This window comes from Alexandromys fortis, unplaced genomic scaffold (assembly GCF_014885135.2).
Source record: "Alexandromys fortis isolate MF-2015 unplaced genomic scaffold, M_Fortis_MF-2015_v1.1 scaffold_28, whole genome shotgun sequence".
Lineage (NCBI taxonomy): Eukaryota > Metazoa > Chordata > Mammalia > Rodentia > Cricetidae > Alexandromys > Alexandromys fortis.
The window spans coordinates 2,186,268-2,202,620 of record NW_026067901.1 but is presented as its reverse complement, the minus strand read 5'-3'; the positions used below and the strand labels follow the sequence as shown (position 1 = coordinate 2,202,620).

At 38.7% G+C, this 16,353-nt stretch overlaps 1 protein-coding gene across 2 annotated transcripts in view; it reads left to right on the top strand.

The window, feature by feature from the left end:
- Arid2 (AT-rich interaction domain 2) overlaps window positions 1–16,353 on the top strand; it is a 144,120-nt gene that overhangs the window by 25,964 nt on the left and 101,803 nt on the right. The window lies entirely within an intron of this gene.

The window sequence follows — 16,353 nt, the reverse complement described above, 5'->3', positions numbered from 1 at the left end:
TAGCAGTTCATGAAATTGTCTTCTTCCACAGTCCTGCCCTGTGCTGTTAACCTGCACGTTTCACCAGGTGGAAGGATTCAGAGATGGCATCTTGCCGCCCTGCAGTTGTTACAGCCTCAGAGTCTGTGTTAGCCTTTGGTGGTGCTGTTCCTGTCGCTCAGTGGTTTTCTCTGATGTTTCTTTGTGTTTGTTCTTCCATGTTAATTTTAGGGCTATTCATTCTAGGTCCTAAAAGTTCCTTCTTTAGGGTCATCTTTTGTGCTGCTCTTGCTGACATGCTTTTCTATATATGCTTTTCCATATATGCTTTTCTATATATGCTTTTTTAAATGGCCGCTGCTCTTTTAGGTTGCACTTTTGTTGTTTTGTGCGTGTCAGTTTTTGAGGCATTTAGTTATATTGTTCCCTAATTAAATAAGACTCAGGAGTCAGACATAGGGGTAAAACCCTAATTGATCAGAGCAGCGACCAGTAACCTTCTCTCACTCCTTCCTTGATCCAGACGGGCCTGTGAATCTTTCTAAGCCCCTCCCTACTACCTCCTATGTCTCTATCTGTATCCTGGGTCCTCCAAAACCTCCATGGCTAATTCTGGTCAACTAGTTGCTAACTCCATCCGCTGCTTCAGAGTCAGCTTTACTGACAGTCTCAGTGACAGTGTGAACAAAGGTCCCACAACAAGTTTTAGTTGCTTGGTTTTATCATTGATAATATTTTTTCTAGGATTTTGTACTAGCATGTCTTTTGGAAATACATATTTTAATTTCAACTTTTCATGTCTTTAATTGGCTCTTCCTTTTTTTCTAATTGATTTGGCCAATATAACTTAAGTAGTAGGGAGATAGCAGATTTTTCCTTGCCCTAATTCTGACTGCCTTGCTATGCTGGGCATTTCATCACTGAGATACCTCCTACTGTGTGTTCTTGATGCAATCCTAATGTAATAATCTTTTGACATTTGAAATATTCACAAATGTGTTTATTGAATGAGCAATAATGCTAGGTTATTAAGTCAGATTTCAAGATATGTTGTATATGTTTTTACCTACTAGAGTTTTTGAATTGGGGCCGGGGAAATGGCTCAGTAGATAAAGCATTTGCTGTGCAAGCATGAGGACCCGGGTTCCAGCACCCATGTAAAAGCCAGGTGTGGTAGCGTGACCTGTAAATCCATTACTGTGGGGATCGAGAAGTTGTGGAGACAGGTACATCTTAGGAGTTTGTTGACTAGTCTGTCTAGCAAAAAGTGCTGAGCTCCAGATTTAGTGAGAAATCTTATCTCAGAAAATAAGAGTGACAGAGGTAGATACCTGAAACCAACCTCTGGCCTAAATACATACACGTGTGCAGACACACATACCCACATTCTTATGTGCAAATACACAAATCTGTAGTGGTTTCATTATTATCTTTTTTTTTTTTTTTTGCTTTTTTTGGGGGTGGGGCTAGGAGCAGACAGGGTTTCCCTGTGTAGTCTTGCTTGTCCTGGAACTTGTTCCGTAGATAAGACTGGCTTTGAACTCAGAGTCCAAATGCCTCTGCTCACCCAATGTTGGGATTAAAGGCAAGCACCACTACCGACAGGCCATTATTATCTCTAAAGTGAGGAGCCGATGCATGTTATATTTATTAAATCCCAGTTTACAGCCTATATTTGAATTGTTCATGTACTGGGAATTTAATATGTAAGTAAAAAATCAGTTACAGTATTAAATGGTAACTTTGGAGAAAATTTTCCTATTATATAGTCTACCTATGAAAAAGTCTTCAGGGAGATGGCTCAGTGATGAAGAACACTAACTGCTCTTCTGGAAGATGTGGGTTCGGTTCCCAGAACCCACATAGGGACTTAGAACCACTTGTAACACCAGTTTCAGGGCACCTGTAGCCCTCTTCTGGCAGGCAAAATACAAACAAAAAAATCCCACGTAAAATAAAAATTTAAACAAAAAGTCTTCAGGGCTGGGACTGTAACTCATTTTGTGGACACTTGCCTGGCACACACAAAGTTTTTAATCTCCAGTATGGAAAAAACCAACACAAACTCCATTGCTGCTGTCTTTGTTGGCCATTGCCATACTTGATATGCAAAATACTGCAGTTTAAATCATTGTATGACATTTGTATTGTAAAGGTCAAGGTTAATTTTGATTTTAAGAATTTTCTGTAGGTATCTACCTCATAGACCAGAACAGCAAATTCATCCCATTACTTATGTATTTGCGTATATTTATTTGGTCCAGCATCACTGAAGTGTTGCTGTTTACTTTGTATATTGTATTTGACCTTCACCTTTAGGCCTAATTTAGTTATTCAAAAGTGTTGTTGTCCTGGGAGCTGCTCAGATACGCCTTTATCCTCCTTATAAATCGTGTAGCATCCCCTAAGTATATATGGATGCAGAATGTGGTTCTCTTTATCTCTTAGAGTGTTCACTTAGTAATCTCTTGATCAATTCATTGTTACCAAAATTGTAGGAATTTGACAAGTCTTAAAAAGTTCAAAGGGCTATGTTGGAATGGATATTAGATGCTGTGTACACATTTAATATTTTATAGCAGCTTTAGTAGAATAGCTTACGGAGCCTGAAATTTCAGTATCATAAAGGTGGAAGCAAGAACAACGTAGATAGCTGTAGCTCAGTATGTCTACCAATCCTCCTAGTTTATAGTGCCATCAGCCGTAGTTGTGGGATGAGCTTTAAGAACAGCTTAGCTCAGGCTGTGTGATAAAAGGAAGCTGTTGTTCTGGCGTGCCTACATGAAGTTAACAGCTATCTATATTCTTATTACAAGAAGACATAGTTCAGAACTATCTGTTTTTCACTACTCACTCCATTCTCTAAAGAAATACAGGGAGAAGATTGTTGGAGATTCTTTGTTATAGAAATACGACCTTTCAGTTAGTGTTGAGATGGTCTCCTGGATGGAGGCATCTGTAAGGCATAGATATTGGTTTGGTGGCCATTGGAGGTGATAGGTCACTTTAGCATTGTCCTTTGGCTTTCTTTTGCCTAAAGAATTATATTTGTTTTTTTTTTTTAATATTTATTTATTTATTTATTATGTATACAATATTCTGTCTGTGTGTATGTCTGCAGGCCAGAAGAGGGCACCAGACCTCATTACAGATGGTTGTGAGCCACCATGTGGTTGCTGGGAATTGATCTCAGGACCTTTGGAAGAGCAGGCAATGCCCTTAACCACTGAGCCATCTCTCCAGCCCAAGAATTGTATTTGTAATACAGATGGGGATAATGGAGGGCTCAACACAAGAAAGTCTTACTATGTAGATTATCAGTTATTAAAAATGTTTTGTTAGAAAAACTTAAACTTACATAGTTGATAAAGCTGGCCACTAATTCTTTAAGTTTTCCTTTTAATAATAAGAAATTATAGTTTAGCAAAACAAAGGGATGGTAGGACAGATTTATTTTAAAACATCACCAGTTTTATAGGAGTGCAGAAGGTGACTCCGTGTGTAAGAGCACCTGCTTTACAAGCATGAGATCTCCAGCATCCAAGGAGAAGCCAGATGTGTTGGAGGAGTGTCTGTAGTTCTGATGCCCTATGGGGAGATGGGAGGCAAAACAGAAAATTCTTTTAAAATAGGTTTTTATGTTTTATGGGCACTGGAGAAATGACTCACATGGTGGTCATCCAGAGGACCCAAGTTCAATTCCCAGCACCCATATGGTGGCTCACAACCTTCTATAACTCCAGTTCTAGGGATCCAACATCTGAAAGTATTGCATGCCTATGGTGTACAGAAATAAGCAAGCAAAAACATTCATACACATACAATAAATATAGTTTTTTCAAAAAAAAAGTTTTTATTACACTTTAGTAGCATACCTCTGACTTAAGACATCACAGCTGAGCTGTGTATTTTATGTAACATATTTAGTTTGCCTCACATAAAGCTCTGTCCTGAGTGCACTCTCCTTCATATCCGTGTTGACATAACTTGTTATGATGTGAGTTCAGAAATAGGACAAAGGAGTTTAAAACATTGTACAGGGTCACACAGAAGTTGGGCTAGTATTTAACCTGGTGCTATCTAGCTTTTTTGATGGTGTTCTAGAGTGCAGAAGGTGACTCCGTGTGTAAGAGCACCTGCTTTACAAGCATGAGATCTCCAGCATCCAAGGAGAAGCCAGATGTGTTGCAGGAGTGTCTGTAGTTCTGATGCCCTATGGGGAGATGGGAGGCAAAACAGAAAAAGAAGCAGGGGAAACCAGGGGACCTGGTTTCAAGGTAGAAACCCATACCTGAGGTTGTCCTCTGCATTTACACATTTATCATACTCAAACCACATGCACATACACGCACACACACACTTACCAAACACATGTGATTATAACTTTATAAAAATTGGTTTGAAAGGAGTAAGAACATGGAGGTGGTGAGGTAGTTGTGGGGTGATGACTTTAGCAGTTTTCAAATCTTTTACTGCATCCCTTTTTCCTATAAAACTGGTGCTGCAAAATAGTTGACTTCTGTTGATGTGAACGGAGCTCCATAGTTCCTCTACAAGATAGGACCTATCCTATTTTCTAGATCACTGAAGAAAGCTCTTTAAAAATTCACTGGAACTCCAGGCCCTCCTTCCTCCCAAGCACTGGGCTTACAGATGAATGCCACAGTGCTTTCAAGTTCCATTGTCAAGGTAGGGTTGACATTTAGCTTGATGCTAGTCCTGTTTTGTTTGTCAGCATAAGCCTTAGGTGGAGGACAGTTTATTAACAAAACTATTTATGTATTTAAAGCCCCCAGTTACTTCCTGATGTGTGTTGTAGCTTAACTCTGAGAGACTATCCTGTCACTGGCTAGTTTCTTGGGAGTGTAAGTCCTCATGGTGGCTCTTTCAACAAATGGGAGGTCTAATTTGGTATAGTCTGAAAGAATTCAAATCTATATAATACAGAATTAGAAGTATAACGTTTTATTTAGTGATCTGGCTCTAAGGTTAAACCTTTTTTTTTTATGAAGTTTTATGAAACAGACACCAAGACTCAGTTTTAGCAAAGAATATAAATTAACATCTATGATATATATGGCTTTTGTATAATTTATCACTTAAGTAACTTTCTTCTCTCTCCTTTAAGAGGGCGGGGCACGTTCTCATGTAGTCAGGCTGGCCTCTTAACTTTTTGTAGCCAAGAATGGCTGTGTACTCCTCATCTTCCTTTACCTTCTTCAGAAGCACCTCTGAGAGTATGAGTCCTTCCATTGCCTAGTTTAGGTGGGAATGGTGCTTGAACCCAGGGCATGGTACATGCAGGGCAACCACTCTACCAACTCAGCTACATTCCTAGCCTTCAAAAAATATTTAAGTAAAACTACATACATTAATCTCTCCATTTCTCGGTTTATAAGTTAACGGCATGAAAATACAATTTTGGTAGAGAAGAGTTGATATATTAAGCTGGCATATGCAGATGCAGAATTTTCTGAAAATATCTACTTTGAGAAGAAATGGGTACTAGAAATGATGTGAGAACTTGGTGTAAGCAGTTGGTGAGTCGGAGTGTTTCTTGCCATCACTTTGCTATCTAACCAACACTTGCTGTCTGCCTGGACGGTAGGAATGTGCTTGTCTGCATTATTTTAGTTCTTAGCACTCTCCTACAAGATCGATGCCTATTATCATCCTATGATAGGGAACTAAGGTTTAGAAGAGGTTCTGTAATTTCCGCAATAGCACAAAATACAAAGCAGTGGACCTGTCTGCTTCCAGGGATCAAACGTGAAACTGCCATGCAGAATATTGCTCTTTGTTTAGTCACAGAATAAATGATTAATAGAAAAAGCACAAGTCTTACTGTACAGAGACTAAGGATTTAGTTGAAGAGACAGAGCCAGTTTATGGTTTTTGTTACAGGCTGGGACTGTTCCACTCACTGAACATGGATCAGTGATGAAAATGGAAAATACTCTTTGGAATTAGTGTAATGACCAAAGAAAAACAAAACAAAATCAAGCAGCATATGAAATAATAAGACAAAGAGAAAAATAAAACAGAGAAAGGGAAGTAGTCTTTGGATATGGGTTACATCTTTAAATAGATAAGCCTTATGAGGGGGTGACATTTGAGTGCAGACAGCAAAGATAAAGAGACAGTCCAGGTACATGCCTGGGTTAGGATTGACTAGACAGCAAGAGGCATGCCAGTTGTCTTCTGGGAATAATTATGGAAGCTGTTTAGGTTAGTTTTGTCAACTTGACACAAACTTGGCTCCCCTGGGAAGACTGGACCTTAATAGAAGTATTGACTGTCAGACTGGTGTGTGGGCATGTCTATAGGGCTTATTGTTGATTAACAATTCATGTGGGAGGAGCGAGCCCTCTGTGGGCCATGCCTAGGCAGGGAGTCCTGAGTTGTATAAGAAAGCAGGCTAAGCCAGCCTTGAGGAGCAAGCCAGAAAGCAGTGTTTCTCCATGGTCTCTACATCAGCTCCTGTCTCTGGGTTCCTGCTTGAGTTTCTGCCCTGCCTTCCCTTGGTAGTGGACTCTAACCTGTAAGAAGTAGTGAACCAGTTCCTCCCTAAATTGGGTTTGGTTAGTGTTTCATCACAGCAATAAAGAGCAAATGGAGACAGGCCAATATGACTAGAGTTGGCTCTTGTATGGTTTGTAAAGTTCTGTGGCTTTTATTGAAGCTGTTGGGGAATTTTGAGCAGTGAATTTTTATGAGTTGAATTTTTCTGGGTGCTTTGTGAAGTATAAATGAAAGTGTAATGTGGTGTCAAGATTAGAAACAAGCAAACCTGATGGGCATGAAATCACAAAGGTGAAAAATTGATAGTGCTTTGTGCATTTGGCCTTGCTAGTTCTTTGAGGATAGATCCACGTCTCTGAGACTGTGTTAAGGCTTGGTGATCTGTGCTTTAGCCATGATGGCCTGATTGTTAATAGTTCTTCAGAACACCAAGTTGCTCTCCTCCACTGCCTTTGAATGTGCTGTTTTCTCTGCCTTCTGTGCCTAAGGTGTTCCTAACCCATCTTTAAAATGTCATATTATCTTTTGTATAAAGCCTATGTCTTCCAGCAGCTTGAAGTGATCCAAACTCCACACAGGGCCACTTTGCCCTCTGTATACTTGTACTACAGAGACACTGCTGTTAATTAGCTACCTTTTTCTTACCTGGTAAGCCCAAACAAGACATTGGAACTCAAGGTTTATGATGTTTGTAGCCCCAACGTATTCATACAGTACTGGTTACTACAGGAGTTATTTGACATGGGTGTATCTATTGGAGACAAGATATGAATGCTTGAAAAGTCATTCGAATTAAAAAAAGAAAAAGAAAAGGAAATCACTTTAGTTTTAGAGTAAACAGCAGCATATGGATGAGGCCTTGAGCTCATCTTGGTGTTGAAAACCTACTTGGATCCAGATAGGAAGAGGAAAAAGGATGGTTAGAAGATTTGTTTCAGATATAAGAAAAGAGAAGGTGTGGGTACCATGTTTCAATTATAAAATGAACCTGGCTACAGGCCTTGAACAAAACTAGGTCTGAAGATTGGTACCAGATGGTGATAGATTTTTCTTTCTTTTGAAAACCAAACAAAGTATTTAGCTGTGTACACACATCTATACGTGTGTATAATATGCCCATGCACACATATGTACAATGCACACATTATAATGCATGTGCATAGGTGTATAAAATGCACTGCACACACATAAAATACACATGTGTCTAACATACATGCACACGTGTTAATACTGTAGGTGTGAGGCTTGATATTGTGTTGCTGTTATTCATTCTTTAGCAAAACAATATCTAAAGGAAAATTATGTTTTTGGAACACTAATCTTGTATTCTTTTGTAGGGTAGAGTTAAGGTAGGAGAATAAATCTGCTTGGTTTAATAAGAGAATGGAATATAATTTCACTGAATATTAAGATACATGTAAACTACCATTTACTAAGAGTTAGGTCGGAAGTCACATTCAGAGAAGTACTTCATACTTTAGTATCTAGTAGTGTTCTCATGGTTGTCACGAACACATTGATAGTGGAATTCAGTTTACAGAAGAGACAGTAAAGTCTTCTGCCTCCTAGGAAATTTAAGAAAACCACCTTTTTTGTGCCTTTTGTTTATTTGTGTGCAGGTTTATCATGAGTTCACAATCACGTAAACTTTGGATATAGGTAAACTATCTTATGTTTCTTACTGGAAGGAACTGTTTAGAGCTTCACGGAGTTCACTTAAAAAAAAAAAAACAAGCTGTAGAATTCAGTACTCAACTGCAGATGATTTAACAGTTCTGTCTGCATTCTAAAACTACATGAGAGTCTTACTGGGAATAACTGGATATACTCATGAGAAAGTGGCCTGAACATAAATGCAAGTATTTGGTAGCTTCAATGTTTTGGGACTTTTTTTTTTTTTTTTTTAACTTTGGATATTCTTGGACACACCACAACATAACAATGAAGGATTTATTCCAGGCAATGGTGGCGCACGCCTTTAATCCCAGCACTAGGAAGGCAGAGGTAGGCGGATCTCTTTGAGTTTGAGGACAGCCTGGTCTACAAGAGCTAGTTCCAGGACAGGCTCCAAAACCACAGAGAAACCCTGTCTCGAAAAACCAAAAAAAAAAAAAAAAAAAAAAGAANGAAAAGAAAAGAAAATAGTGGTTTGTGTTCTGGTGGAATTTGAAAATGTTGTTGTATGAGTTAAACATGATTCCTTTGTGCACCCTCCCTTGAATAGAGTTTCTTACAACGTGCCTTGAGACCATCCACATGAGTAGACATTATCTGATCCCTGCTCATTCCTGGCCTCACCAGCCCTCAGAAGTAATCCACTCACAGGATTACTGTGCATAGGAAAAGCTTTGTCAGCAGACCAACTTGGTAGGTAAAAATGAACACAACTGGGCTGGTCTTGAAAAAATGCTTAGCTTCCTGAGCTGCATGGAAAAGCCCATAGCTGTTCCGGTTGTGAACGGCATGGAAAGCACGACTGATCACAGAGAGTTGGAGTGGCAAGAAAAGCCAAATTGTTGTTGGTTGATTGATGAAAGCAGAAGTGCAAAGCCAGCCACATCTTGTTACTGTACTAGTCAGAACAGGGTGCCTTGAGAGTATCTTGTAAAGCATTTAGGAGCCTTGATCTTTAGTGAATAGGATTATGTTTCAACATATCAATGAAAATTCCTCCTGCTTCTGTCACATGAATATAAATTACAAACATGATTCAATTCTATCTGATTATCCCTAAACACGTAAAGTGGGTGGTTGCTTCTGTTGTCCATTATTTCTCTAGTCCTTTTTACCATATGGTATTATTTTACTATGCTTGCTTTCTCATGTTTTTCCACTATCCCCTTTAAATGACTATGTAAAGATTACAAATGCCAAGTTGCTACTGAGCAAATTCTCATGAAGAACTGTCTTTCACAAGATGTATACAGTTGTTCTTCAGGAATCTGAACCAGAAGTGTACACTGTCTCGTGATACAGTACATGCTCCTCTCTTTTTTTGAGAAAAATGTAAATAATTGGGTCTGTCCTAGATGGTTTTAGTAGGAGAAAGACCACTGAGGCTATGTCATTAAGTCCTAACTTCTTCTTCTGATGACCTGTAAGGGAAGTCTTTTAAACTGAAGTAGGACACTTGGTTCATTGCTGTTACACAGTGGCTTAAGGACAGCAGTTTTTTTTCTCTATCATTTAATAATTTGCTTTCATAAATTGTCCAGACCTGCATAACTCTGAGGAGCCCTTGAACCTTACTCTTCTATCTGCTATATGTGCTGGACATGTCCTGATTGAATTCACTATCTGAAACCTCACCCTGCTTTCAGCCAACAGGAGAGACTTAAGAGGCCCTTTTTCTGCTTGAAGGACAAACCTGACAGTTGTACATGCATTTACCATTCCCGTGCCACCAAACAGAATCTTGTCTCACACCACACATAGGAAGCTGGAAATTGGAATCTGGGGTTTCATTGAACAGTCAGAAAGATTGATCATGTAATAGGCCATAAGGGGTTCCCTAAAAGTCACATATAGATATGTCCATTGTTCTCTTAGACATACATAAATGCACTGTAAATGATTTTTATAGAGTATGGTTTGTGGGTAAGTAGTTAGCAGTTTTTGTCATCCATCATTCAGGTATCCCTTTCCAAGTGCTAAAGTACATTCTGAGTTATCATAAAGTGAATTAATTGTGTGTGGTAGAAATTCTGTTTAAGGGGCTGGAGAGATGGCTCAGCGGTTAAGAGCATTGCCTGCTCTTCCAAAGGTCCTGAGTTCAATTCCCAGCAACCACATGGTGGCTCACAACCATCTGAAATGAGATCTGATGCCCTCTTCTGGCCTGCAGGCAGACACGCAAACAGAATATTGTATACATAATAAATAAATATTAAAAAAAAAGAAATTCTGTTTAAGTATAGTATATTTCTTTTTAAATTTTTATTTCAATAAAAAATTGACAGTATGTACAGTATTTACAAAAAGAAAAACCGTTAAGATTGTGTGTATGCATATGTATATTATTTTTTTAATTCTCTTTAAGGAACTTAAAGATTTAATGATTTCATGTATGAAATACTCATTTTCCCTAAGATGTGTGAGTGTATATCCTAATTAATTGTGTGTGTGTGTGTGTATGTGTGTGTGTGTGTGTGAAGGAGGGAGGGAGAGAGAGAAAAAGAGGAAGGAGGAGAGACAGAGAGAGAAAGAGAGAGAAGAGAGAGAGAAAATGAATAGTGAAACAATTGGTAGGCAGCTACTGGTTGTACAAATACTAAAGAGAACAAAGTCAAGTGCATTTTTAAAAAGTGAGTAATTTTGTTTTTAGATGGGTGATTTTGATCCCACGAGAGGGAAAGAAGTGAATTGCTGTGTTTGGGCTCTTCAGTTGCAGTGTAGTGTAGGGGGTTTTCGAACTTATCCGTAGCTTTAAAGTAATAGTATATGTATCTTAAGCCAGGCAGTGGTGGTACACACTTTTAATCCCAGCTCTCGGGAGCCAGACACAGGCGGATTGCCTTAAGTTGAGGCCAGCCTGGTCTACAAGAACTAGTTCCAGGATAGGTTCCAAAGCTACAGAGAAACTCTGTCTCAAAAGACCCTCCCCCCAAAAAAGTATATCTATCTCTTAGAACATATACATTAATTTTATAGATCCCATTTTTATATAGTCAAGCACAAAATTTAGTGTCAAAATTTTTTAATTATTTTTCTTTTTTCAGAATGTAATGTGATTATTGCCTCAAGACCCTGCCATCTACACCCTCCTTGCTCTCTTTCAAATTCATGGTCTCTTTTTCTCATTAATTGTTGTTAAGTGTGCCTGTGTGTCTGTGTGTGTCTATTTTTAAATACATAAGTACAACCTGCTCAATCTGTATAATGTTATTTGTATGTATGCGTTCAGAGCTGACACTTTGTTATTGAATAAGCTCCTGGTGTGTTCTTCCCTGGGGAGGACTATTTCTCTCACTCTCAGCTTTCCCTAGTTGCCTGGAGTTCTTTGTGTAGGGTTGAGACCTCCTGGGGTCCCACTCCATGTTAGCATATGTTATCCGTTGTTATATTTGTGTCTCACTCACATTTGGCAGTTGTGTTGGTGAGACAGTATGAGTGTAGCTTCTGACATTTCTAGGAAACGCGGTGTCACAGCAGACTCTCTGTTCTTCTGGCTTTTATAATATTTCCACCCCTTCTACAGTAATCCCTGAGCCTTGGGTACAGAAGTTGTCTTGTAAATGTATAATGTCATAGTTTTTTATACTAAATTGCACCTAAGCCACTTAAATTTATAAAAATACCTCTTTAAAAATGTTTTTATTTTTTTAGATTTAAGTTTTAAGTATACCATTTCCTTTTCCCTTTCTCTCTCTAGCCCCTCCCATGTCTCCCTCACCCTATCTTGCTCTCAAATTCATGACTTTTTTTCTTTAATTGTTGTTACCACATACATTCCTAAATTTATAAATACAACCAACATAGTTCATATAATGCTTCAGTTCTGACCACTTGGTATTGGATAACCAACTGGGTTGTTATTCCCTGGGGAAGACTATTTCTCTTGCTCTCAGAACGCCATAGTTGCCTCTAGATCTTTGTCTAGAGGTGGGGCTTGGTGAGCTGTCCTTCTTCCATGTTAGCATGTCGATTGGCATCATCCTTGTTCAGGTCTTGTTTAGGTGGCCCTGTGTTAAGACTTCAGGGTGTATATTCTGTAACATTTCTAGCACACAGCAATCTTCCTGTGCTTCCTTAAACTCTTTTTGCTCCTTCTTCCCCTGTGTTTCTGTGCCTAGGGGACAGGAGCTGTATTGTAGGCAGATCCATTTGGGCTGGTCACCCCATAATCTATTGTTCTCTGCATTTTGATCCATTGTGATTTTCTGTAATGGACTGTGTCTGTTGCAAAGAGTTGTTTCTTTGATGTAGGACCTATGGATCTAAGTTTTTAAATATTTTAATGCCCTAAGGATTATACTGGTTTAGTAAAGAGGTGGTTGTAGGTTTTCCTCCAAGATCTGTGATGTCACTAATCCAGCTATGTGGCTGGGTTTCCAGTATCAAGTATGAGTTCCCTTTTGTCCAGTGGTCCTTAAGTCTATTCAGGGAGCTGATAACCCCTAAGATGTGTGTGTGTGTGTGTGTGTTTATATATATACACATACACACACATATATATTTGTTTGCATAGTTAGGGATATCATGCCATGGTGGTCATTGTAATTCATAGACATCCTAGCTGGGTAGGACTATTGGTTGCTTCTCTCCCTTGGAAGTTTGCATGGCACCTGCTGGTACCATGAAAGCTAGATTGTAGGAAGGAGGGTTTCAGTTCAGATCCAGGATAGATCCTCCAGAATCCTGTGTCCAGAGTGCATTAATGTCTTCATCTGTAGGGACTTAACCCTTAACCGTTCGGAGACAACAAATGGCAACAGAAGTAGCCTATAATGTTTTGGGGGTTTCTTGGACAACCCTGACCAACAATTGAAAGAGAAACTTCTAATGTCTGTTGGTGTTTTTGTATATAGTCTGTGGGGAAAACATTGTCATCTCAAGTAGAAAATTCTCATTTAAAGTGTGTGTGTGTGTGTGTGTGTATGTGTGTTAAAAGATAATATGATTCCTTATGACTTTTTCAGTTAAGTCTCCTGTTATTTTATCCTCCTCTTTCTGTTTTTATGTCTACCCCCTTCAAATTAATTCACCCTATCCAAGTTTTCCCATTGACCTCCTCTGTTGCTATAGTCCCGTTTTAACTTTCCTAGTTTCTGTGATTATCTGAAGTATTTTATAGCTAGTAATACAGATGATAGAGAACATAGGACATTTGTCTTTCTGGGACTTGGGTTACCTTAATATCTTTTCTAGTTCCATCTGTTTACTTGCAAATTTTATGATTTCAATTTTCTTTATAGCTGAATAGTATTATGTAGTATATATGTACCACACTTTCGCTCTCCATCCACTCATCAGTTGAATGACATTTGGATTGTTTCCATTTCCTAGCCATTGTGCATAGAGTGACAGTGAGCATGGGTGAGCAAGTATCTGGAATGCGTCCTTTGGACATATGCCAAGGAGTGGTAGGTACAGCTGGATCATATGGTAGATTTATTTTTAGCTATTTGAAGGTTTCACACTGATTTCCAGAGTGGCTTTACAAGTTTACAACCCACCAACAGTGAATGAGGGCTCCCTTTCACCACATCCCCTCCAGTGTTTGCTGTCAGCTGTTTTGTTGATCTTGGACATCTACTCGGGTAAGGCCAGATCTCAAAGTTGTTATGATTTGCATTTCTCTCATTACTAGGGACAATGAACAGTTTTTTTTTTTAAAAGATATTTCTTAGCCATTTTTTGATTTTTTTTTTCTTTTGAGAATTCTGTTCCAATACCAGGCCCAGTTTTTGAATGGGTTGTTGTGCTTTTTGTTTTTTGAGTTCTTTATATGGTCTAAATATTAATCCTCCATCTGATATATACACACACATATAATATACATGCATGCATACATACATATACATATATTCTCCCATTCTGTGGACTTTTTCCCCTGATTGACTGTTTCCTTAGCTGTGAAGAAGCTTTTTGGTTTTATGAGGTCCCACTTGTTAGTTGTTGCCCTAAATTCCTAGATAAAAAGATGTGGTCCTCTTCAAAAGATGAGGATTTCTGGTAGCCCAGGTTCTGAGATTACTAGTATAAGTCACCAAGTCTGACTTTGAGCTGTCTCTTGTGACTTATTATGTGACCAGTTTTTGTAGACGTTCTGGTTAAACACAAAAAGCATTTATTTTGCCAGGTGATGGTGGCGCACGCCTTTAATCCCAGCACTCGGGAGGCAGAGGCAGGCGGATCTCTGTGAGTTCGAGACCAGCTTGGTCTACAAGAGCTAGTTCCAGGACAGGCTCCAAAGCCACAGAGAAACCCTGTCTCGAAAAACAAAAACAAAAACAAAAAAAAAAAAAAACCATTTATTTTTCAATAACATACACATTTTTCAAACCTTTGGAAGATGATCTTTATGTGGTAAACTTTTGAAATACCATAGTCCTAATACATACAACTCACATTTAATGTACTTACTATGATATTAAGTCATAAGCATGATTTTCCATCATAATACTTCAAAGATAGGATATCTTAGCTTGCTGCTCTGGTATTGCTTGTAATATATTTGTCAGTAATTTGAGCTTGTTTTGTGGGTGATCTTTATTCTCATCCTATATTGCTTGGAGCTTTTACATTTTATTGTCATTAAAAGGCTTAAATTTTACACTAATATGTTTAGGTATGGACTACTTTTTTTCTTGGTACCTTAAGCTGTTTCAACTTCTGATTTCATATTTGACTGTTGTGAAATTTTATTATTATATATATATATATACTTTTTTAGTTATACTTCATAATCCATCCCTTTCTTTGTTTATGGAACTGTTGAGCAGATATTAGCATTTATAGCTTTCTCCATATTAATTTGTTTTCTTTCTCTTTTAGTCGGTCTCTTTTTGTGTTATGGGTACACTTGTGTATGCACGAATGCCTGCCTCCAGTGCATTGGCATATGTAGAGGACAGAGATTGGTATCAGGATAGATTTCTCAATTGCTTCTCTACATTATTCTTTAAGACGGGGCCTCTCACTGAATCTGGATCTGACAGTTTCGCCAGAGAGTCCTTAGGATTGGACCAGGATCATCCTGTCTCCACCCTTAACAGAAGGGGAGGGGAGCACAGAGGGGGAGCAGACAAAGATGTATAGCTTAATTAAAAACAATAAATAAAAAAAAGAAGAAGAAAATTGTATTTATAGGTACATGTGGCCTCTCTAGACTTTTATGTGGGTCTAAGAGGTCTGAACTCAGGTCCTTAGACCTAAGCGCACTTTACCTATGGAGCCATCTCCTCAGTCTATCTAAACTTGTATTCTAAACTGGCCTTGAATTCATTTGTTTTTGTATTTTTAATCCCTCACCAGTGGTCTTTGAAACATTTGTGGATTCAGTCTTGAATCCTACCAGACTGTTCTTCGTCTCTGTCCATTCTGTGATTCAAATCATAAGTTATTTTTATGACTTTTAAAATATACACACATGTATATGTGGCATATATGCATTTACAGCCACTTTCTTCCATTTTTCTCTTTTGTTTCTTTCTCTTCCAGCCTTAACTGCTTATTCTTGCTTCATGTTTGTAATTTTTCTTGTGTTTCTATAAGGCTGTTAAGATTTACAAAATTTTTTTTCTTATACCGCTTCTTCATTTGGTTATTCCTCGTGTATTCAGGTGTGCATATTTGTCTTTGTGTGTGTTTACCTTCCTCATCTTTTTAATCCTGGGCAGTAATACATTTATAGAGTAAGAAATAACCATACACAGAGCTTATTTGAGCATACCTCTAGTGGGCAGTCTGCCCACCTATGGCTGTTGTGGAAATTCAAGGTGTGTTACTTTTGTTTATGTTCTGGAACATTTGTTTAATGAGGCAAACGTGTGTTTGATTAAATACAATTCACTTGAGGTTGTGAGGCTGAGTCAGCTTCTAGCTGACCTGAAGTTGTAGGGGAGGAGCCAGGTGAAGAAGTGGGGTTTGTTTGTTTGTTTGTTTGTTTGGAGGAGACGCCGGAGAACTTGGGAGAGGCCAGGAGGTGAGCTAGGTGAGCTGCTTGCTATTCAGCCTCTCTGGGGAGCAGAATTCTACCTCAGTCTTTGAATCTTGAGTTCTTTAGGGGGACAAAGATTTAGGTAAGTTGCTGTTGTAGCTCTGAAAGAGTTGGTGCCCCAGGGGACAGAATTTCCTCAGGCTGCTGCTCTTTAGAGCCAAACTGCTGCTGGGGGAGTTGCAGTTGCTGTC